This window comes from Eschrichtius robustus, chromosome 14 (assembly GCF_028021215.1).
Source record: "Eschrichtius robustus isolate mEscRob2 chromosome 14, mEscRob2.pri, whole genome shotgun sequence".
Lineage (NCBI taxonomy): Eukaryota > Metazoa > Chordata > Mammalia > Artiodactyla > Eschrichtiidae > Eschrichtius > Eschrichtius robustus.
Genome location: NC_090837.1, coordinates 77,074,270 through 77,101,815, shown reverse-complemented (window position 1 = coordinate 77,101,815; position 27,546 = coordinate 77,074,270).

Genomic DNA, 27,546 nt, shown 5'->3' with positions numbered 1-27,546 from the left:
GCAACCCAGAAAGGCCAATGAGTGCAGACAAAAAAGTCAGAACAAGAGCCTGCTCACTCCAGCCAAAGAACGAGGAAAAGGGCAGCCTAGCAAAACAGAAACTTTTAGACAATAACCCATCTACTCTTGTGAAACACCACAGAAGAAGCTGCAGCCCCTGCCCCTGCCAGCAAAGGCCAAGTGGAGAGTCTAGACTTCCACCCCAACCTGATGGAAACAAGGTCCCCTTTCTCTCCCTGTGTAGGGTCAGAAATGGCCTAATGGAAAGTCTTAATGAGTTGTAATGGGTTATCCCACCACAACGTCTTTAGAGGACATGAAAAGAGCAGTAACAAGACACCTCTGCCCCTCCCAGCTACGATGGAATCAGAAGGCTGAGTGGGGACCCTGAATTCCTGCCCCAGCCAGCAGTAACAAGGAGACTCTCACTCTAGGTGTCAAAGAAGGCCAGTGGGGAACCTGGACTTCTAACCACACCTGGCAGTAATGAGGCAGTGCTCCTCTTTCCCTGCCAGAGCGGTGTTCAAAACACCCTGCTACAACAGAAGATTTAAATAAGGTCCAGAGTCTCATAACACAAGATCCTAAACATCCAAATTTCAACTGAAAATCACTCATCATCCCAAGAACTGGGAAGATCTCAACTTGAATGAGAAAAGAAAATCAGAGCAAGATGGAGGAAAAGAAATTCCCAGACCTCACCCATTCCACAGAAACACTAATCTAACAACCATCCATAGATGAAAATACCTTCATGAGAGCTCCAGAGTCCAGGTGAGAGGTTTGTCACCCCAGCAGAGCACAAAATCCAAGAACAGCTGCAATGGAAAGAACAAAAAGAACAGTTGCACTTTACCCACATTATCCCTCCCCTAAGCCAGCACTACTCAGGACCAAGACAGACCCCCTGGGCCCACAGTTTCTCCTATGGGGGAAAGAGCAAAGTGAGTACCCGGCTTCCCCAGCCTTTTGGGGTGCTGCCCAAGAGGCCCAGTCCTGTCTCACCTCACTCATTTTACTGGGAATCAGCACGGCCACATTGTGTGGGGGCAGCTAAGAACAAAGAAACCAGCTCACAGAGCTCAACAACTGGCACAACCCTGCTGGAATACATATTCCTCTCAAGCACACGAGGAACATTCTCCAGGATAGAGTGCATGCTAAATTACAAAACAAGACTTAACAAATTTTAAAAGGTTGAAATCATGCCAAGTATCTCTTCCAATCACAATAGATTAAAACTAGAAATCGATAACATAAGGAAAATGGGAAAATTCATAAACATATGGAAATTAAATAGTACACTCAAGTAAATATTGGGTCAAAGAAAACATCAAAAGAGAATTTTAAAAATACCTTTAGATAAACAAAAATGAAAACACAACATATCAAAACCTATGGGACTCAGCAAAAGCAGTATTAAGTGGGAAGTTTATAGCAATAAAGACCTACATTACAAAAGAAGATCTTAAATGACCTAACTTTACACCTCAAGGAACTAGAAAAAGAACAAACTAAACCCAAAGTTAGCAGAAGGAAAGAATAATAAGAATTAGAGCAGAAATAAATTAAATAGAAAATAGAAAGACAATAGGAAAAAATCAATGAAACTAAAATTTGGTTTATGAAAAGATAAACAAAACTGACAAACCCTTACCCAGACTAATGAAGAAAATAAAAAGAGAAGACTCAAACAAATAAAATGAGAAATGGAAGAAGAGATATTACAACTCTCGGTGGCATAACATATGCCACAGAAGTAAAAAAGATCGTAAGAGTCTATTGTGTACAATTATACATCAACAAAATGGACAACCTAGAAGAAATGGATAAATTCCTAGAAACATACAACCTACTAAGAATGAATCAAGAAGAAACAGAAAGCTTGAACAAACCAATGACAAATTAGGGGATTAAATCAGTAATCAAAAATCTTCCAGTAAAGAAAATCCCAGGACCAGATGCCTTCACAGGTGAATTCTATCAAACATTTATATAACTAATACCAATAATATTTTCTTAAACTTTTCCAAAAAAAAAAAATAGAAGAGGAAACACTTTCAAACTCATTTTACAGGGCCAGCGTCACCCTGATACCAAAGCCAGACAAAGACATCACAAGAAAAGAAAACTATAGGCCAATATCCCAATGAACATAGATGAAAGAATCCTCAACAAAATATTAGCAAACCAAATTCAACAGTACATTAAAAAGAACATAAACCATGATAAAGTGGAATTTATCACTGGGATGCAAAAATGGTTCAATATCTCCAAATCAGTACATGTGACACACCACATTAACAGAATGAGATAATATTACATCATCATTTCAATAGATGCAGACAAAAACTTGTTAAAATTCAACATTCTTTCACAATTAAAAAAAAAATCCTTTCAAAAAAATTAGGTATAGTAGGAACTTCCCTCAACACAATATGAACACATGTGAAAAGCCTATAGCTAACATGGTGAAAAAACTGAAAGCTTTTCCTCTAAAATCTGAAACAAGTCAGGGATGCTCTCTCTCACCACTTCTACTTATCATAGTACTAGAAGTCCTAGCCGGCAATTAAGAAAGAAAAAGAAAGAAAAGTTGTCCAAGTTGGAAAGGAAGAAGTATAATTATTTCTGTGCATATGACATGATCTTATATCTAGAAAATTCTGGAGACTACACACACACATACACACACACAAACACACACACACACATCTGGTAAAACTAATAAATGAATCCAGAAAAGTGGCAGGATACAAAATCAACATACAAAAATTAGTTGCACTTCTATACATTAACAATGAACTAATTCAAAAAAAATAAAGAAAACAGTCTCATTTACAATAAATAGAATTAAAAGGAATAAAATGCTTCCAGATAAATTTAACAAGGAGGTAAAAGACCTGTACACTGGAAACTAAAACACCAATGAAAGAAATTTTAAAAGACACACATAAATGGAAAGACATTCCATGTTCATGATCTGGAAGAATCAATATTGTTAAAACGCCAATACTACTCAAAGCAATCTGCAGATTCAATGCAATCTCTATCAAAATCCCAATACCATTTTTCACAGAAATAAAAAAAAATCCAAAAATTCATAGGGAACCACAAAAGACCCCAAATAGCCAAAGCAATCTTGAGCAAGGAGAGCAAAGCTGGAGACATCACACTTCTTGATTTCAAAATATATACAAAGCTACAGTAATCAAAACAGTATGGTACTGGCATAAAAACAGACACTTAGGCCAATGGAACAGTACTGAGAGCCCAGAGATAAACCCATGCATATACATGTAACTGATCTTTGACTAGGGGGCCAAGAGCACAAAATGAAGAAGATTAGTCTTATCAGTAAACGGTGTTGGGGGCTTCCCTGGTGGCACAGTGGTTAAGAATCCACCTGCCAATGCAGGGCACACGGGTTTGAGCCCTGGTCCGGGAAGATCCTACATGCCACAGAGTAACTAAGCCCGTGCACCACAACTACTGAGCCTGCACTCTAGAGCCCATGAGCCACAGCTACTGAGCCTGTGCACCACAACTACTGATGCCCGTGTGCCTAGAGCCCATGCTCTGCAATAAGAGAAGCCACCGCAATGAGAAGCCCGTGCACCGCAACAAAGAGTAGCCCCCACTCGCTGCAACTAGAGAAAGCCCACGCGCGGCAACGAAGACCCAATGCAGCCAAAAATAAAAATAAGTAAATTAAATTTTAAAAAAAAGAAAAAAATGAACTCATAGAAAAAGAGATCAGACTTGTAATTATCAGAGGGGGAAATGGAGGAAGGTGTTCAAAAAATACAAACTTCCAGTTGTAAGTACTAGGGACGTAACATACAACATGACGACTACTGCTAACACTGCTGTACAATATATAGGAAAGTTAAGAGAGGTCTCATCACAAGGAGAAAATTTTTTCTTTTCTCTTTTCTTCTTATTGTATCTATAGGAGAAGATGGATGAATAACTGAACCTACTATGATAATCATTTCAGAATATACGTAAGTCAAACCATCATGCTGTATACTTTACACTTCTACAGTAATGTATGTTAATTATTTTTCAATAAAACTTGAAAAAATTTTGCTAAGAGGGTAGTTCTTATATATATTGTGTTCTTATTAAATAAATAAATAAATAAAGACAGTGGGAGGAAATTTTTGGAGGTGATGGATATGTTTATGGCATTGATTGTGGTGATGGTTTCACAGATGTATGCTTATCTCCAAACTCATCAAGTTGTATACATTAAATAATACAGCTTTTTACATGTCAATCATACCTCAATAAAGTGGTTTAAATAAAACTGACATTGCAGTAGGTGAATGGTGCTCCCCCCAAAAGATATATTCACATCCTTATATCTTTTTTTCCACACAAGGTAACCTTGTGAATGTTACCTTATTTGGAAAAGGAGTCTTTGCAGATGTAATTAAGGGTCTTCAGATGAGACCACCCTGGACTACCCAGGTGGGTCCTACATCCAATGACAGTATTCTTATAAGAGACAGAAAAGAGCAAATGAACACAGAGGAGGAGAAGGCCATGTGAAGACAGAGGCAGAGACTTGAGTTATGGAGGAACATGCCAAGGAATGCCTGGAGTCACCAGATACTGGAAGAGGCAAGGATAGACTCACCCCTAGAGGCTTCAAAGGGAGCACGGCCTTGCCAACAACTTGATTTCAGATTTCTGACCTCCAAATTGTGAGAGAATAAATTTATGTTGTCTGAAGCCACAAAGTTTGTGGTAATTTGTTACAATAGCCCTAAGAAGCTAATAGACCAATGTCAACACAGAAATGACACAGTTGTTAGAATTATCTCACAAGGAGCATAAAGAAGCCATCATATAAATGTTTCAACAAGCAATCACAAATATGCTTCAAACACAGAAAAAAATAGAAAGGGTCAACAAAGAAACAGAAGATATAAAAAGAAACCAAATGGAAATTTTAGAAATGAAGAGTATAGTAACCCAAATAAAAAGAACCCAGTGGATGAGCTTAACAGCAGAATGGAGACAACAAAGGAAAGAATGAGCGAGCTTGAAAATAGAATGATAGAAATGACCCAATATGAACAACAGAGAAAAAATAGATGGAAAAAGAATGAACAGAGAGAGACCCAGGGACCTATGGTTCTATTATAAAAGAGCTAATATTTGTGTCATTGGCATCCCAGAAAGAGAGGAGAAAGAAGGTGGGGCTAAATACAATTAAATATTTAAAGAAAAACAGGGAATAATATTTTCTACATATTATAGACAAAAAGGTACTATCCCTGTGCAAGATCTATTTTAGGATCCTTCTCCACCCACGTTTCCTTCTAGGGGATCTTTCCTGCCCACAGGATCTCTTCTTAAGTGAATTACAACAGGACAGGGATGGTCAACTGGTCCCAGGTTAGCTTATTGATAGGCTACCAGTGGCCCATGACAAAGCTCTCTGGAAAAAAAGAGGTAGGTGACAGCTATCTGCTGAGCCAATCAGCTTCTCTTTGAACTGCTGCTATAAACTATAGCTCTTAAAAGTATAAGCTATCCTATGGAGCTGGGGAAGATGAGCATAATGATTGCATTATGATAAAACTTGCACACTAATTGACAAGAAATTGTGTTAACAATATACTGGTAAGTATTAAAAAGAAGGTATTAAAAACAGAATGTATAGTATAATCCCATTTGGGGGAATACATATGTGTATGTATGCATATATATACATATAAATACATATATGCATATACATATGTGTATATATATATATGTGTGTGTGTGTATATATCTCAAAAACATGAAGAGTGAAAGGAAGAAATTAGGAAATAGAGATTCTCTATCTTATCTTTTCTTTTGCTAATTTTTACCCTTTTTCTAACAATATGGATTACTTGTATAATTTTTTAAGTAAAAATAAGAACTTGAAAAATTGGAATGATTTCTGTTTTGCTCTGTTTGAGTTTGGTTTTCATTTCAAATTCACATAACCTATAAATTCCAGTCTGGTGTAAGCTGAGACTAAGCTCTTATACTAGCCAAAAACACCTTCCCCACACACACTAAGTGAGGCTGATTAGGGTGAAGCACTGCTTTTCTTAAGCTATATGTCTTTCATCAAAGTCTTCCTACCAGAGAACATTATAAACAGTGAGCAAAATAAAGGAAAACATGCTCGAAAGAATATTTGCTGGTGAAAAAAATATGTAGTTTATTACATTTTTTTCTTTGAGTACACCCAAATAACAAATTATGATTAAACAGGAAGAGCAGAGTTGACCCATGTGTGCCACATGTGTGCAGCACACACACACACACACACACACACCATTAGAGGCCCCAGTAAAATAGCCAGTGTAACATAGATGTATCCCCAGAATATGATCCCCACCCCCAGAGCAATACTCATGTAGCTCATGTAGACTCGTTTAGGTAAATTAAAGCAGATGAATCTTTAAGAGTCAAGCCGTAGCTTCTACGCGAGTTTTATGGAGGCTCTCCAGGAACATTTACAACCTAAAAAAATCTCTTGCTCAGCTGGAACAAAGTTGTAATTGGAAGCCTTTCAGATGACAAAAGAGTTATTAGAAATGTCATCACCACCATGTAAAGTGCCAGACCCGGTCATTCATATTCAAAGCCCACTTGGCCCTCAATAGTAGGCATTGGCCCAAATTACCCAGATAAATACATGAGCCCTTCCATTCATCTGGAACTCAAAGCATACTCGGTGTTATAGGAGAGAAAGGAAATGGACACTGGCCCCGGGCATGGGTGGTGTTCAGCATGTGACGGGAGTTTCCTCCTGTTGGCTCATTTAATCCTCACTTTCACCCTTCGAGTTCTCTATTATTTCCATTACACAAAAGATGACCAAAGCCAAAGTAAAAGAAGTTTGGGGAACAGATTTTAATTTAATTCAGTTGCATAGAAGAGGGGCTCTCAGAAAAGCAATGACATTCAAAGAAGTCTTCAATAGAAGCAGCTTCCACGTCCCCCCGGGGATGGTTTTCCTGAGCTGACGCTACTGTGTCCCAGCCCCCATCAACCCCACCTTAAGCTCCAGATACAGCTGAGCAGTCTTTCTCTCCACCCTCCTTGAAACCTGCTCCCAGGCAAGCCTGCTGCATTTGAGTCTTTAAACTTTAGCAGGCATTTAAACTACCACTCTCTTTCCTAGGGGAATTTGCACTTTAATCCTTAACTCCTTTGGTTTGGGAAGCAAAAGGAAAGTAGGAAGTGCTTTGAAGCAAACAGCCCTTTTTAGTCCTTGTGCAATCCCATCAGTAGGGGGCTTCCGATGGGCTGTGGGATAAAAGAGATGTTAGGAAACCCCCCTCTCGGCATAGGCTACATAATTTTCAGAGTCCAGTACAAAATTAAAATGCAAGGTTTGTTCAGAAATTGTTAAGAATTTCAAGACTGTGTCAGCACAGCGTAAAACTGAGCACAGGTCGCAGCCCATGAAGCCAGCCCTGCCCACACTGGGCTTTTTACCACCGCGGCCTGGACCCCCTGCTTAGGCCCAGAGCTGCACCACTGGCCTCCCTTCCTTGCAGATGCAGGCTCACATCCACCCCTGTCTTCCCTCTGCCGGTGGCCACCCACCCGCCCACTCGACTCCCCATCTTCTCCCACCGTCCTGGCTACACGCAAGGAGGCACCTTCCTCTCCTGCCCCCAAGAACAAGCACACAAGCCCTTTTCATGGTAAGGATTTCACTCTTAACTTCCGTGCTGCAACAGACAAGGGACAACAAAGAAAGCAGACCAACGGGATATATGGAGCTTACTGAGTTCTCACAAGGGGTCCCTGGTCCCCAGGTTCAGATTCCCTTCTCAGACGTCTCAACAGAGACGCCTTCAGCTCATATGTGTTCCTGGAAGTGGAGCTCACAAAAGCAGCCCCACCCTGGGGGAAGGCCACCTAAGGCAGAGTGGCGAACTGATTATGACATAGGACCCAGAGCGAGGGGAACCTGGCTGCAAACGCTGGTTAGGACCTACCTGACTCTGGGCAAGTTACTTCCTTAAACTTCCCCAGGCCTCAGTTTCCCAATCTGTGACATGGGGATAAGAGCACACTGAGCTAGGCGGGGCAGACTAAAGTCGAGACCCGCTCTGAGGAGGATGCAGCTAAAACCACAGACCCTGGCAGACTCAACCTCTTGAAACCTGCCCACCCAGGTGTCTCTCCAGAATTTCCACAGTTCCCAGTAAATAAGACAAAAGGTGAAGAGCAACAAAACATGATTTTAGGATCACCACTTAGGGGTTGCCATTGGAGACCACCACATACACAGCCCCCTGTGTCAGACATCTGGACTGGGGCTGGGACTGGGGTGGAGGGGCTCAAAGAGGGTAGTGAGTACAAACTTCTGAACTGAGGGTCAAACACTACGGTCCTGCAAGTCCCCCTGGCACCAGCTGCTGCAACATTTGGGTAAAAGCCAATAGTGGGTTTCTCACAGTGAGAGAGCCACTGTGAGTCCTTTCTGTTAGGAGCCAGAGCACAGGGAGTCGCCAATGGGTGCTGCAGTAGCAGCAGCAAAGAGGGCCACGTGGCTTTAGAGGCTCCCATGACAGTTGTCCAGCCTGTGTTCCCCACCACTGCCCCACCGCCCAGAGCAGAGCCTGAGACAAAGGCTTGCCTGCAGAGCGTTCATTCGGAAAATGATCCCAGGGAGTGGGCATGAGGGCCAGGGAGAAGAGAACAGGGGTATGTGGTTGAGCTGCCAGGGTTACAGGTGACAGATGCACATCCCACTGAGACCTTCTAAGGCTTGTGAAATAGGTCTCAGAAGGATCTGCCTGGAGACAGAAGGGGGAAGCATTTATCCATTGACTCTTCTTCCTATGGGTCAACGGTGGTCACGTGAACATTAACTCCTGCACTTCCAGGTTGAGCTTTGCATCCCAAGCCCAGGTATCAGAGAAGCCTCAAGGTGGGAAGAGAGAGTTATGAGGCTCAGGCCAAAGAGGGGCTCCCTCTCTGCACCTACACAAAACTCATCGAAGCCTGCTCAGAACCAGCCACTGTGATAGGGGCTGATACAAGACATGGGGCCCAGAGGATTTGCAGTGTCCCACACAACACCCATCCAAGAGGGTTACTGTGAAAATGAAAAGGGAAAAGGGAAATGTCAGCTCCCTTAGCTCTGAGCCTGGCACACAGCAAGTGCAAGAGAATCCCAGCTGGTACTGCTGTAAGTGGTGTTATTATTTGGACCCCTTCCTCCTTAAGTCTGAAGATATGTCCTGGCAGAACATCAGGGGTCCTTTTTCCCTCTACTAGACCCTTTACATCTTGGAGCAGCTGCAGATTTTGGTGACATCCAAGACCCTGGACTTCTAACTGCTCTGAAATGACACCCCTGGGCAAATCCCTGAAAGAATGTTCATTCCCACTGTTCTTTCCCCATGGAAAGCCCTACTTAAAAATAACCAAATGAGCACAAAACCCATGTGTACTTGAAGGGCTGGCTCAGAAGTGTTTGGATATTTTTACCTCTTTCTTTCCTCTCTTAAGAAGAAGGCTATTCAAACAAGAGGTCATAATTACACAAAGATTTCTCAGGTCTAAATACAGAGTAAAATAAATAACCCTCTGACTTAGGAACCAAAATGGTGTCGGGGGAAAATAACGAGAATGCTGACCAGCCCAATAGGACCAAGAAAATCTTCCAATACACAGCTTGAAACCCACAGGAGGCAAAGGGGTCATTCTCAGTGCTGCCAGTCTGATGTGAAGAACTCAAGTGCAGCTTTTGATTTGAACTCAGTCAATAAAAAATTTCAAATACAAAGAGAGAGTCCCCATCTTAACCAGATAATTTATCCTCAAAAACCCTTGGGATGCTCAGACTTTGCATTTGTTCATTCTCTTTCCCCAGAGCAATCCCCTCTTTTTTCTCCCGTGGCACCAGTAAAACAGCAATTAATAGGAGCATATGGAGAATGGAGTGTTCTAGTTAATTGAATTTTCTAGTTAAAGAAAGGCTAGTTTCCTAACAGCCCCTTCTGTCCAGTGAAGTTTCCAAAACATCTGAGTCCACTTCCCTACTTTACAAAGTGGATGCTAAGGGACAGAACGGAATCTTTGTTTTAGAATTCAGTCTCATCTAAACTTTAGGCCTTCTTCATGCTGTACACTTAACAGAACAGTGAATAGGAGATGGCACTGTTTGAGAGTCAGACTTATATTCAAATCCCCAGCTGTCCCTTACTAGCTAAGTGACATTACACAAATTACTACCCTCTCTGAGCCTCTCTTTTTGATTATTTTTGAAATTGGAGTGATGAAATCTGCATCATAGAGGTTCCATGTGTCTGATACACGTAAGACAGTCAGTAAATGGCAGCATCATGATTGTCCTCGGGGCTCACAGTTTAAAGCCGTTGAAGAAGATAGAGAAGGTGTAGGAGATGGTGCTGAGTCGTACTGTTGCCAGCAGGCCCTCTAAGAGTTTCTTTACCTCCAAAAAATTATTCTGTATCTACCTGTTTTTTCTTACTTGCCTCTTTCTCCAAAAAGAGAAGAGAGGACTATAATCTGCTTAGCTGGCCTCACGAATTCATGAGCTTAAATGTCTTAAGTGTCTCTCTGCTCACCCTCTGTCTAGTACACATTACACGTGAAGGACCAGCACAGCTCTTATGGTTATAGAACCAGAAGGCAGCTTCAAGACCAACGTGGCTTATGAGACACCACGAGGCCCTGCCTGCTTAAATATACCCTCCGCAAAACCTGCCACATGACTTAAATTTCTTCCACCCAAGTTATCCCTTCGGGTTAAGGCATTTCTCCAGAGGACTCCATTGGTTGACAAGGAAAGAAATCTCTTCTTTCAAGAGATTTGATCAAAAATTATTTGATCAGATGAACTAGTTCCTATTCAGAAGAAGTCCTGGTTGTCTGGTCTCTTCATCCTTCACTCTGTGCTAAGGCATCCTCATTCCTGCCCACGGGTTAGATCACCAACTTCTAACTCCAGCCCAAATCACTCTTCAAAGCGTCACACCCAGACATTCAATGGCCTTTAACATCTCCATTCAGATGCCTTAAAAGCACTCCATAATAATTCCACACCCACCCTGCTCCAGGGTTTCCTGTCTCAATGATTTGCACTACTTATCATCCAACCATGTAAGCTGGAGACCTAAGACGCATCCTTTATTAATACCTCTCCTTCACTGCCAAAGCACTAAGTCCTGTTGATGTTAACCTACTAAAGATCTTTTGAATCCATCTGCCTCTCTAAATCTTCACTGCCATTCTTTAATCCAATCTGATATCATGCCCCCTCTAGACCTTCACTGTCTAAATGATATCCCCTCAAAACCGTTCTCCACGTTGGAGCCAAATCTCATCCTTATAAAAAATGACATTAATTCATGCCTCTCCTCCATTCAGATCATTTTATGATTTCTCACAATCATTAGGATAAGGTCCAAAATCTTTAACATGGCATGTCCCCTGCAGTATGGGGACTCCACCTGTCTCTCCAGCCATGTATCTCCCCACTCCTCCCTTCCCTTCCCTCAGCCACTCTCACTATCTTTCAGTTTTCCCACACATATTACGCTTTCCCACTTACACAGCTTTGATAAAAGTTGTTCTCATTGCTTGAAATGCTGTCCTCAATCTCATTTCTCTTCATGTAATTAACTCCTAATCAAGCTACTAATTTTAGCTCAAACAGTAACTTTCTTAGAAAGTCTTCCATGATCCCCAAAGATAATCAGTGATTTGGTAAGAGGCTGGGCTACAAAACCGTTGGAGGATAGATTAGAATCGACTGGAGAGTTTTTCTAAACATATTTTCAAAATATATGTGCCTTTCTACCCTGCCTTAATCTAAGCTTGCTTGTTCTCTCTCAAACACACACACACACACACACACACACACACACACACCACCTCTCTCACCAGTTTTCATTTGATACTCACATATGCCCCAGTGAGATACCATTAATTATTATCATTAGCCATTACTATAAGTGGGAGTGTGTTATGTGCCTCAGAAGCATGCAAGTGGAAAAATATTGAGAACTACACTTCTAGGTGTCCTTTAAAGAGCCTTCCAATGACAAACCTGTAATTCTCTGACATGCAAGGTATCATGCTAGGACCAGACATTCCCATAGGCACTCTCTGGAAGTAAAGGGTATTAATACCCAGTAGAGCTGGGGTTGCCACAAAAAATACAGGATGTCAGTTATATTTGAATTTCAGATAAACGACAAATAACTTTTCAATATATGTCTTAAATCTCTCATGGGATATACTTATACTGAAAAATTATTTGTTGTTTATCTGAAATTCAAATTTAACGGATGTCCTATATTTTTATTTGTTAAATCTGACAACCCTACATGAGGCAAATATTTGATAAATGGGAGATATGTGGTGGTTAAATTCTTCTCCCTTCCCAAGGACTGTCCTGAGACACAGTAGTTCGTATAATATGATGGGTCCCACAAGATCCGGCAATCAGCATTCTTGGACAGGAAGCAGTGGCCAGCATCCTCACCTAAGCTTCCTCACCTTTCCTGAATGCCCTCTTCACTCCTGCTTCCTTGGGACCAAACTCCCTAAGAAGCTTTGGTCTCCATGTAAGCTTTGGCCTTAGGTTCTGCTTCCTAGGAAACCCTATCCATCAAGAGGGAAAGGAAAAATAAACTGTGGTTTATTTATAGGATGGAATTCTATACAAGTTAATATATATGAGTTAAATTTATATGCATCAACATGGATAGATTTCAAAATTGATGTTAAGTAAGAAGAGCAAATTACCAAAGGATATATACAGTATTTTACTATCTCTTTCAATGCACAGAACAATAACTACATTGTTTGGAGGCGTATAAATGTAGTAAAATATAAAATTATGGATGAAAATCAAACAAGCCAACTTAAGGAAGTTGGTTATCTCTGGTGAGGGAAAGAGGGAAGAAGGGACAAGGATGGGAATCTATGTAGAGAGATTTTAACTGTAACATTTCAATTCTCAAAGAAAAAAGCTGTCTGAAGCAAATATTGCAAAATGTTAATATCTGTTCATTGTAAATGGTGGACATATGGTATATAATTCTCAATATATGGTAATATAAATCTATACTTTTCTGTATGGCTGACATTTCATAATTTTTTAAAACCTAATGACATTTAAAATCAGCTGCTCCTAGATAGACAACAGGCAAATAAAAAGATGCTCAACATTGCTAATCATCAGGGAAATGCAAATCAAAACCATAATGAGATATAATCTCACACCTGTCAGAGTGGCTATCGTCAAAAAGACCACAATCAACGTGATACACCATATTAACAAATTGAAGGAGAAAAACCATATGATCATCTCAATAGATGCAGAGAAAGCTTTCGACAAAATTCAACACCCATGTATGATAAAAACCCTCCAGAAAGTAGGCATAGAGGGAACTTACCGCAACATAATAAAGGCCATATATGACAAACCCACAGCCAACATCGTCCTCAATGGTGAAAAACTGAAACCATTTCCACTAAGAGCAGGAACAAGACAAGGTCGCCCACTCTCACCACTATTATTCAACATAGTTTTGGAAGTTTTACCACAGCAATCAGAGAAGAAAAAGAAATAAAAGGAATGCAAATCATAAAAGAAGAAGTAAAGTTGTCACTGTTTGCAGATGACATGATACTATACATAGAGAATCCTAAAGATGCTACCAGAAAACTACTAGAGCTAATCAATGAATTTGGTAAAGTAGCAGGATACAAAATTAATGCACAGAAATCTCTTGCATTCGTATACACTAATGATGAAAAATCTGAAAGAGAAATTAAGGAAACACTCCCATTTACCATTGCAAATAAAGAATAAAATACCTAGGAATAAACCTACCTGAGGAGACAAAAGACCTGTATGCAGAAAACTATAAGACACTGATGAAAGAAATTAAAGATGATACAAACAGATGGAGAGATATACCATGTTCTTGGATTGGAAAAATCAACACTGGGAAAATGACTATACTACCCAAAGCAATCTACAGATTCAATGCAATCCCTATCAAACTACCAATGGCATGTTTCACAGAACTAGAACAAAAAACCTCACAATTTGTATGGAAACACAAAAGACCCCAAATAGCCAAAGCAATCTTGAGAAAGAAAAACGGAGCTGGAGGAATCAGGCTCCCTGACTTCAGACTATACTACAAAGCTACAGTAATCAGGACAGTATGGTACTGGCACAAAAACAGAAATATAGATCAATGGAACAGGATAGAAAGTCCAGAGATAAACCCACACACATATGGTCACCTTATCTTTGATAAAGGAAGCAAGAATATACAGTGGAGAAAAGACAGCCTCTTCAATAAGAGGTGCTGGGAAAACTGGACAGCTACATGTAAAAGAATGAAATTAGAACACTCCCTAACACCATACACAAAAATAAACTCAAAATAGGTTAAAGACCTAAATGTAAGGCCAGACACTATGAAACTCTTAGGGGAAAACATAGGCAGAACACTCTATGACATCAATCACAGCAAGATCCTTTTTGACCCACCTCCTAGAGAAATGGAAATAAAAACAAAAATAAACAAATGGGACTTAATTAAACTTAAAAGCTTTTGCACAGCAAAGGAAACCATAAACAAGACGAAAAGACAACCCTCAGAATGGGAGAAAATATTTGCAAATGAAGCAACTGACAAAGGATTAATCTCCAAGATTTACAAGCAGCTCATGCAGCTCAATAACAAAAACACAAACAACCCAATCCAAAAATGGGCAGAAGACCTAAATAGACATTTCTCCAAAGAAGATATACAGATTGCCAACAAACACATGAAAGAATGCTCAACATCATTAATCAATAGAGAAATGCAAATCAAAACTACAATGCGATATCATCTCACACCGGTCAGAATGGCCATCATCAACAAATCTACAAACAATAAATGCTGGAGAGGGTGTGGAGAAAAGGGAACCCTCTTGCACTGTTGGTGGAAATGTAAATGGATACAGCCACTATGGAGAACAGTATGGAGGTTCCTTAAAAAACTAAAAATAAAACTAAAAATACGACCCAGCAATCCCATTACTGGGCATATACCCTGAGAAAACCATAATTCAAAGGGAGTCATGTACCACAATGTTCATTGCAGCTCTATTTACAATAGTCAGGACATGGAAGCAACGTAAGTGTCCATCAACAGATGAATGGAAAAATAAGATGTGGCACATACATACAATGGAATATTACTCAGCCATAAAAAGAAACGAAATTGAGTCATTTGTAGTGAGGTGGATGGAGTTAGAGTCTGTCATACAGAGTGAAGTAAGTCAGAAAGAGAAAAACAAATACCGTATGCTAACACATTTATATGGAATCTAAGAAAAAAATGGCCATGAAGAACCTAGGGGCAAGAAGGGAATAAAGATGCAGACCTACTAGAGAATGGACTTGAGGATATGGGGAGGGAAAGGGTAAGCTGGGACAAAGTGAGAGAGTGGCATGGACATATATACACTACCAAACGTAAAATAGATAGCTAGTGAGAAGCAGCCACATAGCACAGGGAGATCAGCTTGGTGCTTTGTGACCACCTAGAGGGGTGGTATAGGGAGGGTGGGAGGGAGGGAGACACAAGAGGGAAGAGATATGGGGATATATGTATATGTATAACTGATTCAGTTTGTTATAAAGCAGAAGCTAACACACCATTGTAAGGCAATTATACTCCAATAAAGATGCTAAAAAAAAAAAAGACCACAAATAACAAATGTTGGCAAGGATGTGGAGAAAAGTGAACTTTTGTACACTGCTGGTGGGAATGTAAATTGGTGTAGCCACTGTGGAAAATAGTATAAAGGTTTCTCAAAAAAACTAAAAATAGAACTACTATATGACCCAGCAATTCCACTCCTGGATACATATCTGGAATAAAAACAAAAACACTAATTCGAAAAGATACATGCACCCCAATGTTCATAGCAGCATTATTTACAATTGCCAAGATATGGAAGCAACCTAAGTGTCCATCAACAGATGAATGGATAAAGAAGAAGTGGTGTATATTTATATACAATGGCATACCACTCAGCCATAAAAAGGAATGCAATTTTGCCATTTGCAACAACATGGATGGACTTGAAAGGTAACATCCTAAGTGAAATAAGTCAGACAAAGACAAATATCATATGATAACATTTATATGTGAAACCTAAAAAATGTAACAAACTAGTGAAAATAACAAAAAAGAAACAAACTCACAGATATAGAGAACAAACCAGTGGTTACCTGTAAGGAGTGGGAAGGGGCAGTAAAGGGGTAGGGAATTAAGAGTACAAACATATGTATAAAATAAGCTACAAAGATATATTGTACAACATAAGGAATATAGTCAATATTTTATAAATTGAGTTTATAAATTTTATAACTGGAGTTGTATAAATTGTATATATTTTATAAATGGAGTTTAACCTTTAAAAATTGTGAATCACTATATTGTATACCTATTACTTATATAATACTGTACATCAACTGTACTTCAATATAAATAAATTAAATTAAAATGAAAATATAAATAAATTTAATTAAAATTAAATTAAAACGAAAGTACAGTTTTTAGCAGAAAAATAAAAAGAGATGTGTTAGATTTTTTTTTAATCATCTGCTTCTAGCTTAACAAAGGACAAAGCAAGTAGAAATTGATTTCAGCTGCACAATATAAGACACAAGAAGCTATGAAACACCAAACGTGAAGAGAGAATGTGGCGAGAGAATGCCCAGAGAGGATGTAGTCTCCTTCTTTCAATCTTTCAACTAATATCCACCAAGCACTTCATATATGTAAGGCATTGTTATAGGCATTTTGGAAGAGATGATTGTATGTAAAACAGTCCAGTACCCAAAAGAGTTTATAACTTGGATAATTTAGAATTGTATTCTAAATACTTATTTAGAAGTTTGTTGGTTAGAACTCAAGCCTCAAGGAAGATTTCCCCATAGAGAAAAAATGTTATCAACTGTGGTTAAGTTCTTAAGTTATCCCTCCAAAGGTCTATTTATTCTATAATCTAAAATTATTGAATTCCAGGGTTGGAAGCAATCTTAAGATAACTGAAATTCTGCACATTTGCAATGAAAAATAGTAGAAAACAACGAGTTTCGAACTGGTAATAAGGTAGCACAGAAAAACAATAGAGTAGAATAAGAAATGGCTTTTTTCATTATCTTCAATGCTGAGGTTTGAGGAAAAGAAGAAGGAATTAAAGGTAGGTTGGAAAGCAAGGGAAGCTTGTAGAAACTCTTGCAGGGGGGAGCGTTGTGGACATTCCAAGGGCTTTTGAGGTTGATGGTCCTGACTTTCTCATCATTTATAGTTGCTACATACACTTTAATAAAAGAGCTTTCAATTTCCTTGATATTCAAGTTATCATTGATGGTCTTATATTCAATTCAAGTTATCACTGATGATCTTATATTCATTTATTTGCCATAATTAGGGATCTATAACTTAATGAATTGAGATCGGAAAAGACAATGTGTCTGTGCCTTAAAGAGATTGCCTTAGGGGGTCTTAGCTAAGTTCTGAGTAGATCAGGAAAAGGAAAAGAACAAGCAGAAGTGCACCATGGTGTTGGCACAATCCTCCTAAGGGAGAAAAAAAAGTAAGAAACAAATATAAATCAGACATACTTTGAACTGGCCACCAAGCATGTTACTGGCCAGAGACAGTGTGGCTATATCAGAAGAGAAGCCAAGTACAAAATACACACACATTCCTCATAAAATGAAACATAGAGGTACAGTATTACATGATCCAGCAATTCCACTTCTGGGTATACACCCAGAAGAATTGAAAGCAGGGTCTCAAAGAGATATTTATACACTCGCCTTTATAGCAGCATTATGCACAATAGGCAACAGGTAGAAGCAACCCAAGTGCCCATCAACGGATAAATAAAATGTGGTGCATACATACAATGGACTATTATTCAGCCTTAAAAAGGAAGGAAATTCTAGCACGTGCCACAACATGAATGAAACTTAAAGACATTATGCTAAGTGAAATAAGCCAGTCACAAAAAAAGACAAATACAGTAAGATTCCACTTATATGTGGTACCTGTCAGAGTCAAATTCATAGAGACTGAAAAATAGAATGGTGGCCAGGGGCTGGGGAGAGAGGGGAATGGGGAGTTGCTGTTTAACAGGTGTAGAGTTTCAGCTTTGCAAGATGAAAAGGGTTCTGGGGTTGAAAGGAGGTCGTGGTTGCCCACCAGTATGAAGGTACTTAACACTACTGAACCATACACTTAACAGTGGTTAAGACGGCAAATTTACCACAATTAAAAACAAATAAATTAATTAAAATTTAAAATTAAAAAAAAAATACACCACAGCAAAGGGGAGATATCTCGTTGGTGGGGCAAATGGAGTGGTCTCAAGGAAGACGAAAGAAGAAATCTGGGAGCTATAATAACATCAGGTGAAATTACTTACAGGACAATCCCCTCTTCTATTAACACAGCTCCTGGTGCTTTCTCTTCTTCACACTATCACCATTACAACTAGATATTTGCATGGCAGTGTTTTGAGGTCTTTCTGTCCTCTCAATCCTAAGGTCCGTGAAGGTAGGAGCCACATTTGTGGTGTCCACCACTTTATCTCCCAGGCCATCATATTGACTGATGCCTTATGGGACTTAATAATATTTGTGGAATGAATAAATTTATAACCACAGGAATAATCACCCCTTAAAAGTCAAATTGCAATGAAAGAAAGCAATTTCCAAAAATAGAATATAATTGAAAAAATTGATGGTTCAAGTAATAAGACATATGATGTCATTGTGCCTTGGGAGGTTTGCATGGAGAAGGAGAGATGTGGGTTGAACCCTAACCCCGTCCCCACCCCGCTTTGCTGTGTGACACCCAGCTCGACTGTGGACATTTCACTGCTATTCCACACTGAATATGATGCAATTGCCAAAGTTAAATACAGATAGTTGTACTTCAAGGTTCTCTGATTTTATTTGCAAGGTTTCTCTTTTGTCCTGTGGGTCTGTGATTAAATAGGAGAAAACTAGTGTGATTAATAGGATCTTAAAGTTTTGATTCTGCAAATACCAATTTCTCTGAGCTGCACCTACTACCTCTTTAAAATTGACATGATCTTAAAATTAACTTCTTGGCATCCCAGGTCTGATGAATTCCTAACAAAATTAATTAAAGCTCTTTGTAAATAAAAATATATATGTATGATGAGACTAAGACCTTGAATTTATGCAACAACTTCTAAAAGGGTGCCTCATTTATCTATCGAGAGAGAGAACAAGAGAAATAAAAACTCACTTTGAGTAACAAATGGATAAATATTAACAGTATTATTATCCTTGCCTATAGAATGAATACAAGAAGCAAAAAAACTATCAGGCAACTTGCCCAAGGTCACTCTGGAAGTCAGTGACGAGGATGAGAATAGAACCCAGGTTTCCAGTCTCCTGGCCCAATGCGTTTCTTTCAGGGACATAAATTACAAGACTGTTTAGGTCTCTAGATTCTCCAGATGTTGCCATCTCCTCAACGTCCTTGGGCCGCCACCCAATGCTTTCACATTTTTTATGAAGTTAGATGAAAGTCTCCCTCCTCCTGACAGCTTTATTACCCCCAGAAACAATTATCTCCCTCTAACTCAGAAAGTTATACTCAATTGTTGGTGCAGTAACCAAACAGGAGTCAAAGACATTTCTATGATTGATGCACCCTTCAGTGGAAAACAGCTGAAAATATTACTGCTTTGATATTCCCATTTTTTTCCAGGCCTAAAGGTTAATCAGTTGAAAATGTTACACAGAAAGTCTTTTTTAAAAGTCCAACAACAAAGAGACTGTGTACGTTGGCAAACTCTTCACCAGGCCAGGAAGAGTTGTTAACACCCGGAAGAAAAGTATGAACAAACGGGGGCAATGTAAGAATTTTCAAGATCATGGGATGGTTTGGTGCCACGTTATGCAAGGGCAGGGCACCAAGAGGGGCTAAAATTACTTCTGAGTGTGACTGTCAGTCCCAAGGGAAGGAAAAAGAAAACATATACAAAATATAGAGAAAATGAAGAGAGACAAAAGAGGAAAGAGAAATATAAAAAGGAAAGAGTAAAGAATGAAGTATATGTTAATAATAACTAATATAACATTTAGAGCTTATAAAAGGTTTCATGTAATGTCAAAACTCCTGCACAGTAGACATCAACCCAACTTGACAAATGAGGCTCATATGCCAAACGTCAGACTGTTAGGCCATAGAAGGTAGATTCAGATAGGTTCCCTTCACCATCTCCACCAAGGACCCAAGGAAGCGTCTACTGGGTCATAGCAGGGGGCATTAAGACGAGAGTCTGACCATGGCCCCCAGGGACTATGTGGGGACTCTCAGCAGTGTAAGGTAGTGTCAAGAGCCTCAGAAGCCCTCACTCCAGACTCTGCACAAGTCCTATACCTACTCCAGCAACAGCGAAGATGAGAAGATTGCTTCTTCAAAAGCGAACAGTAAACAAGTGAACTTATTTACACAGCAGAAATAGAGTCACAGGTGTAGACAACAAACTTATGGTTACCAGGGGGGAAAGTGGGGAGGAGGGAGGGATAAACTGGGAGATTGGGACTGACACACACACACTGCTATATACAAAACAGATAACTAATAAGGACCTACTGTGTAGCACAGGGAACTCTACTCAATACACTGTGATGACATATATGGGAAAAGAATCTAAAAATGAGTGGATGTGTGTCTATGTATAACTGATTCACTTTACTGTACACCTGAAACTAACACAACATTGTAAATCAACTCTACTCCAATAAAAATTATTTTTAATTTTAAAAAATAAATAAATTTCATGGATGACTTAAAAAAAAAAGGAATGGAATACAGCACAGCCATGTAAAGAACTATTGTTGCATACACAGACAGAAATGAAGCTTGCATACAGAACATTGAACACAAAGGGCCAGGTACAAAAGTGTGCATTCTATATAATTTCATTTATATGAAGTTCAAGAATGGGCAAAACTGGGCTTCCGTAGTGGCTCAGTGGTTGAGAATCTGCCTGCCAATGCAGGGGACACGGGTTCGAGCCCTGGTCTGGGAAGATCCCACATGCTGCGGAGCAGCTAGGCCCGTGAGCCACAACTACTGAGCCTGCGCGTCTGGAGCCTGTGCTCCGCAACAAGAGAGGCCACGATAGTGAGAGGCCCGTGCACCACGATGAAGAGTGGCCCCCGTTTGCCGCAACTAGAGAAAGTCCTCGCACAGAAACGAGGACCCAGCACAGCCATAAATAAATAAATAAATAATTTTAAAAAAAAGAAAAAAGAATGGGCAAAACTAATCTGTGGTGATAGAAGTCGGAATAGGGCTACCCTGGAGGAGGTGTATTGAATGGAAGGGGTCATGAGCGAGCCTGCTGAGGGCTGGAAATGTCCTACATTGTGATCCGAGCTTACACAGGGCTGAACAGCTAAGATTTGTGCCTTTTCTCTATGTAAGTTACATCTCAATATTTAAAAAATAAATAAAATAAAAGGATACCTTCAACAGAAATTGTTTACATTTCCAAGTTGATTCAACGACTAGCTGAAATCGGCTGCAGTGTATGAATGAAAGCTCTGATTGGAAAGGAAAAGAAACGAACAATCTGGGGGGAGGAGAGAGGATGTCTTAGGTTTTGGAGGGACGAGCACAAAAAATTGCCATTGTGGGAGTTGGGGTGAGGTAGGGAGAAAGTGCAGAAAAGGAGATGTGGGGGTTACCGTTCAGTTCAATAACATCCAGTCCATAAATAATTACTGAGCACTTTCTTAGTGCCAAATAATGCAAAGTTCTAGGGCAGTTTCTCAAAGTGGGCCCACCTCAACCGCATCAGAATCATGTAAGTTGTTTATTTAAAGGGCAGATTCTTGGGTCCTGCCCTTGATCTACTGATTCAGAAACTTAGTGGGCTGGGCCCAGGAATCTCATTTTCAACAGACACCCCAGGTGACTGTACAAAGATGAATAGTATATACTTTGTTCTGCACTAACCTCTCTGTCCTCAAGGGGATTAGGGGATGGAAACCGAGACATACAAACAGATAATTTCCATGTAATGTGGCAGCTACAATGACAGGTATGCTGAGACTGCTAAAACCATCTGAGGGTGGAGGAGGAAAGGTAGGTCAAATCAGGCAAAGCAATGCCTGTGCTGAATCAAAAAGGCTGTATAGCAATTAGCAGAGCAAATTTGGGTGAAGGAGAAGCTAGAAAGGTAATTGGTTTGCAAAGCGTGGTTCCCAGAGAACAGAATTAGCATCACCTGGAAACTTGCTAGAAATGCAAATTCTCAAGGCCCCACCCCAGACTCACTGAATCAGAATTTCTGGGGGTGGGCCCAGCAATCTGTGTTTTCAAGCCCTGGAGGATTCTGATGCCCACTCAAGTTAGACAACCAGAACTGCCAGGGAGGCCGCTTCAGAGCCAGCTGCCTGGGTCTAAATCCAAGGCTCTGCAGCTTACTGGCTGAGTGACCATAAGTGAATTACTTAATCTCTTTGGGCCCCAGTTTCTTCATCTCTATGATAATAGTAGTTAATTCATAATTATTACATATAACATGCCTGGCACATAATAAGCACTGTATACATGTTTGTTTTTATTAGTAGGAGTGTAGACAAAGGGACCAGCAGGAGCTTTGGCAGGGCTGTTTCACAGGTAGCTGGTCTTTGAGCATCAGGCATGAATCAGGGTGTGACAAAAGTGCTGGCAATGTTGGCAGGGGACAGACCATGGCATTTCATGTTTAAAAAAGAAAAAGACATCTGGGGACTTCCACGTCCAGAAAGATGGACTCCTTATACTTTTTCTTATTTCTCCTGCTAAGTACAATGAAAACCCTGGACATTAAAAATAAGCTGCTGATGCACCCTAATGTTCATTGCAGCACTCTTTACAATAGCCAGGTCTTGGAAGCAACCTAAATGCCCATCGACAGACAAATGGATAAAGAAGTTGTGGTACATATATACAATGGAATATTACTCAGCCATAAAAAGGAACGAAATTGAGTCATTTGTTGAGATGTGGATGGATCTAGAGACTGTCATACAGAGTGAAAAGAGAAAAACAAATATCGTATATTAACGCATGTATGTGGAACCCAGAAAAATGGTACAGATGAACCGGTTTGCAGGGCAGAAGTTGAGACACAGATGTAGGGAACAAACGTATGGACACCAAGGAGGGAAAACCATGGTGGGGTGGGGATAGTGGTGTGCTGAATTGGGCGATTGGGATTGACATGTATACACTGATATGTATAAAATTGATGACTGATAAAAATAAAATAAAAAATAAATTTAAAAAAATCAATTCAATCTCTGAAGACTAAAAGAAGAAACATGAACTTAACTGTTTTGTGTCTACATGTAGTTATGATACATTGTTCTTATTGTTACCCTGTTTTTTAAAAAGATATATTTCATAGGAAAAAAAATAATAATAATAAGACGCTGAGAAGTGGAGGGAAAAAAGCAGACCAGGGAGGGACCTCAGGACCCAAGGGATGACACAGTGATGAGTTAACTGGATTTTTCTGTTTTTGGCTTCACATGTCCCAGACTTGGAGCTTATGTACCTGGCAACCCAGAAATGCCATGGAGAGCAAACAAAAGAAGCCCAGCAAAAGCTTGCTCTCTCTTGCCAAAGAACCAGGAAAGGGGCAGCCAAGAAAGGCAAGACTTTTAGATGATAACTTCTCTACTCCAGCCAAACGCCTGAAAAAACAGCTGTGGCTCCACCTTTCCACCCGTGCCCCCAAAGACCGAGGGAGGACCCTAGATTCCCCCCTGCCAGGCTGTAGCCAGGTGCCCCAACCCCTGCACCAGGGAGGGGTCAGAGAGGCCAGGTAGGGATCTGGGACTTCATTGCCCATCAAGAAATAACAAACCACCCCTTCCTGGTGTCAATGGAGACTTTGGGGAGGCCAGAGCTCCCACCTGCTGCATGCGGAGGAACACCCACCCTTCTTCTGCCAAGGACCCCTCCCCTTCTGAAGGATATCAGCATCTGATTTGTGATCGGGTACTCTAATTTTGCAAGAGTTACTGTTAGGGGAAACTTGGGAAAGGGTGCACGGGCTCTGGATGAATTATGTCTTAAAACTGAGTGTGCATCTACAGTGATCTCAAAATTTCAAAATTTAATTAAAAAAAAAAAAAAAGAAAACTGAACCAAATCATGTGGCAAAGAAGAGCTATGGGTTTTAAGTGAAGAGTGACAGATTAGATTTGTACCATAATGAACTTTTGCCGAGTGCAATTTCCAGAGAGCTCGAGCCATGACAACCTCCGAACATCACTGAAATTCATTTGAGAGAGCCTTGGGCACACACGCTACAGGATGCCTGCTCTGGAGAAAGAATCTTCCATTTGGCATCATCAGAGCCCATGGCTGGTCTCCCTTCACCTATCAATTATAGGAGAGGTCAGTGGAACCCAAAGGACAGTTTGAAGTTTCCTGGTTGCTAGGGTGATGAGCCTAACGCTGGTAGGAAGCCTTGGAGGGCAATGGATGGAATTGCCTATGGAGAGCCAGATCTTGATTTGAGAGGCTCTTGTTTCTGACAAATATTCTGTGAACCAACTCTGTTAACTCCAGCAGGATCTGAAAATCTGAAAGGGTAAACACAGATCAATGTGCGGGACACTTTTTTAACAAGAGAGACTTTTGAAAATAAAAACTGTAACTCACTTCCTGTACAATCAATTTATTTCCACTTGTACAGCTCTGGTTCCATCACTTCAAGCCCTGCCCTGGGGGGGATGGAGTTGCCCTGGCCAGCAACAGCTGGAGAGGGGAGGGAGAAGAAGAGAGCAGTCTGATGATTAACAAACACTTGTGGAAACCCTGCAATGAAAACAAACAGTACTTGATGGGGAGTATTGAAGGGAAGATAAGTCAGAGAGTGCTTGAGCTCAAAGAAGAGGGAGAGGTCAAGGTGGGCTTCTAGGAGGAGGTGGAGCCTTTGCTGAGTCCTGAGAGCAGACAGTACCCAGATAGAGTCTGACACACACGGGGCCTGAGGGACAGAGGAAGGGACCTGGGGTGAAACAGGAATTCACTCTTAGGCAAGGAGTTTTGAACACAGGGCTGGGGCCTGTGTCAAACTGGGGCTCATTGGCTGAGTTAGCAAAAACGTGAAACTAATAAGGATGGAATGGCAACATGAATCTCTGAGGTGATTTATGCAAATAGTAATAACAATAAAATTATTAAATCAATTTTTTATAAACCTGTTGTGGTCACAGACTCTGCACTGGAAGTGTAGGTGGCTCAGCACAAACCCATACTCAACCCCAGTCCCGAAGGACGTCACGTTCCACAGTGGAAATGCACAAATACACAGGAAATAAGAGGTTTTCTCTTGGTGATGAGGAAATTGCAACATTTTTGTACAAAGAGTCTAGAACAATGTGATTATGTATTTATTCTGATTTAAAATGTAGGGTTTTTAATTCAGGTATAGGGAGGCCAACAGACCAGGAGACGACTGCCATTGAAGAGACAGTTTGTCACAATTCCCAAGAGGAGGGGGCGTCACATGCAGAGTCACATGGGGAAGCACCAGGGTCAGTCAGGAGGCAGAAAGGGCAAAAGGAAAATGTGGGCAAGCACCCTTAATGTGGTTTCCACAGGAAAGGACAGGAGAGGCAGGCTAGCAGGCTTAGGATTGACTTGTTTCAATAATTTCAGCAGGTGGACCTTCAAGATGGCGGAAGAGTAAGACGTGGAGATCACCTTCCTCCCCACAAATACATCAGAAATACATCTACATGTGGAACAGCTCCTACAGAACACCTCCTGAGTGCTGGCAGAAGACCTCAGACCTCCCAAAAGGCAAGAGACTCCCAAAGTACATGGGTAGGGCAAAAGAAAAAACAGAGACAAAAGAATAGGGACGGGACCTGCACCAGTGGGAGGGAGCTGTGAAGGAGGAAAAGCTTCCACACACTAGGAAGCCCCTTCACGGGCGAGACTGCGGGTGGCAGAGGGGGGAAGCTTCGGAGCCGCGGAGGAGAGCGCAGCCACAGGGGTGCAGCGGGCAAAGCTGAGAGATTCCCGCACAGAGGATCGGCACTGACCAGCACTCACCAGCCCGAGAGGCTTGTCTGCTCACCTGCCAGGGCGGGTGAGGGCTGGGAGCTGAGGCTCAGGCTTCGGAGGTCTGATCCCAGGGAGAGGACTGGGGCTAGCTGCGTGAACACAGCCTGAAGGGGTTAGCGCACCACAGCTAGCCGGGAGGGAGTCCAGGAAAAAGTCTGGAACTGCCTAAGAGGCAAGAGACCATTGTTTCGGGGTGCGCGAGGAGAGGGGATTCAGAGCACAGCCTAAACGAGCTCCAGAGACGGGCACGAGCCGCAGCTATCAGTGTGGACCCCAGAAACAGGTACAAGACGCTAAGGCTGCTGCTACAGCCACCAAGAAGCCTGTGTGCAAGCACAGGTCACTCTCCACACCTCCCTTCCCAGGAGCCTGTGCAGCCCACCACTGCCAGGGTCCCGTGATGCAGGGACAACTTCCCCGGGAGAACACACGGCTGGTGCAATGTCACGCTGGCCTCTGCCGCCGCAGGCTCGCCCCGCACTCTGTACCCTTCCCTCCCCCCGGCCTGAGTGAGCCAGAGCCCCTGAATCAGCTGTTCCTTTAACCCCGTCCTGTCTGGACGGGGAACAGACGCCCTCAGACGACCTACACGCAGAGGCGGGTCAAAATACAAAGCTGAACCCTGGGAGCTGTGTGAACAAAGAAGAGAAGGGAAATCTCTCCCAGCAGCCTCAGGAGCAGCAGATTAAATCTCCACAGTCAACTTGATGTACCTGCATCTGTGGAATACCTGAATAGACAACGAATCATCTGAAACTGAGGAGGTGGACTTGGGGAGCAATGATATATATATTTTTTTCCTTTTACTCTTTTTGTGAGTGTGTATGTGTATGCTTCTGTGTGTGATTTTGTCTGTATAGCTTTGCTTTTACCATTTGTCCTAGGGTGCTGTCTGTCCGGTTTTTTTGTCTTTTTTGGTTTTCTTCTTTTTAGTATACTTTTTAGCGCTTGTTATCACTGCTGGATTTTTTTGGTTTCATTGCTCTCTTCTTTCTTTCTTTTTCTTTTTTTATTACTTTTTAATTTTTTTATTTTTAATAACTATTTTTATATAACTTTATATATATATATTTTTCTCTTTCTTTCTTTCCTTTTTCTCCCTTTTCTTCTGAGGCATGTGGCTGACAGGGTCTTGGTGCTCTGGCCGTGTGTCAGGCCTGTGCCTCAGAGGTGGGAGAGCTGAGTTCAGGAAATTGGTCCACCAGAGACCTCCCAGCTCCACGTAATATCAAATGGTGAAAGCTCTCCCAGAGATCTCCATCTCAACGCCAAGACCCAGCTTCAACCAATGATCAGCCAGCTACAGTGCTGGACACCCTATGCCAAACAACTAGAAAGACAGGAACAC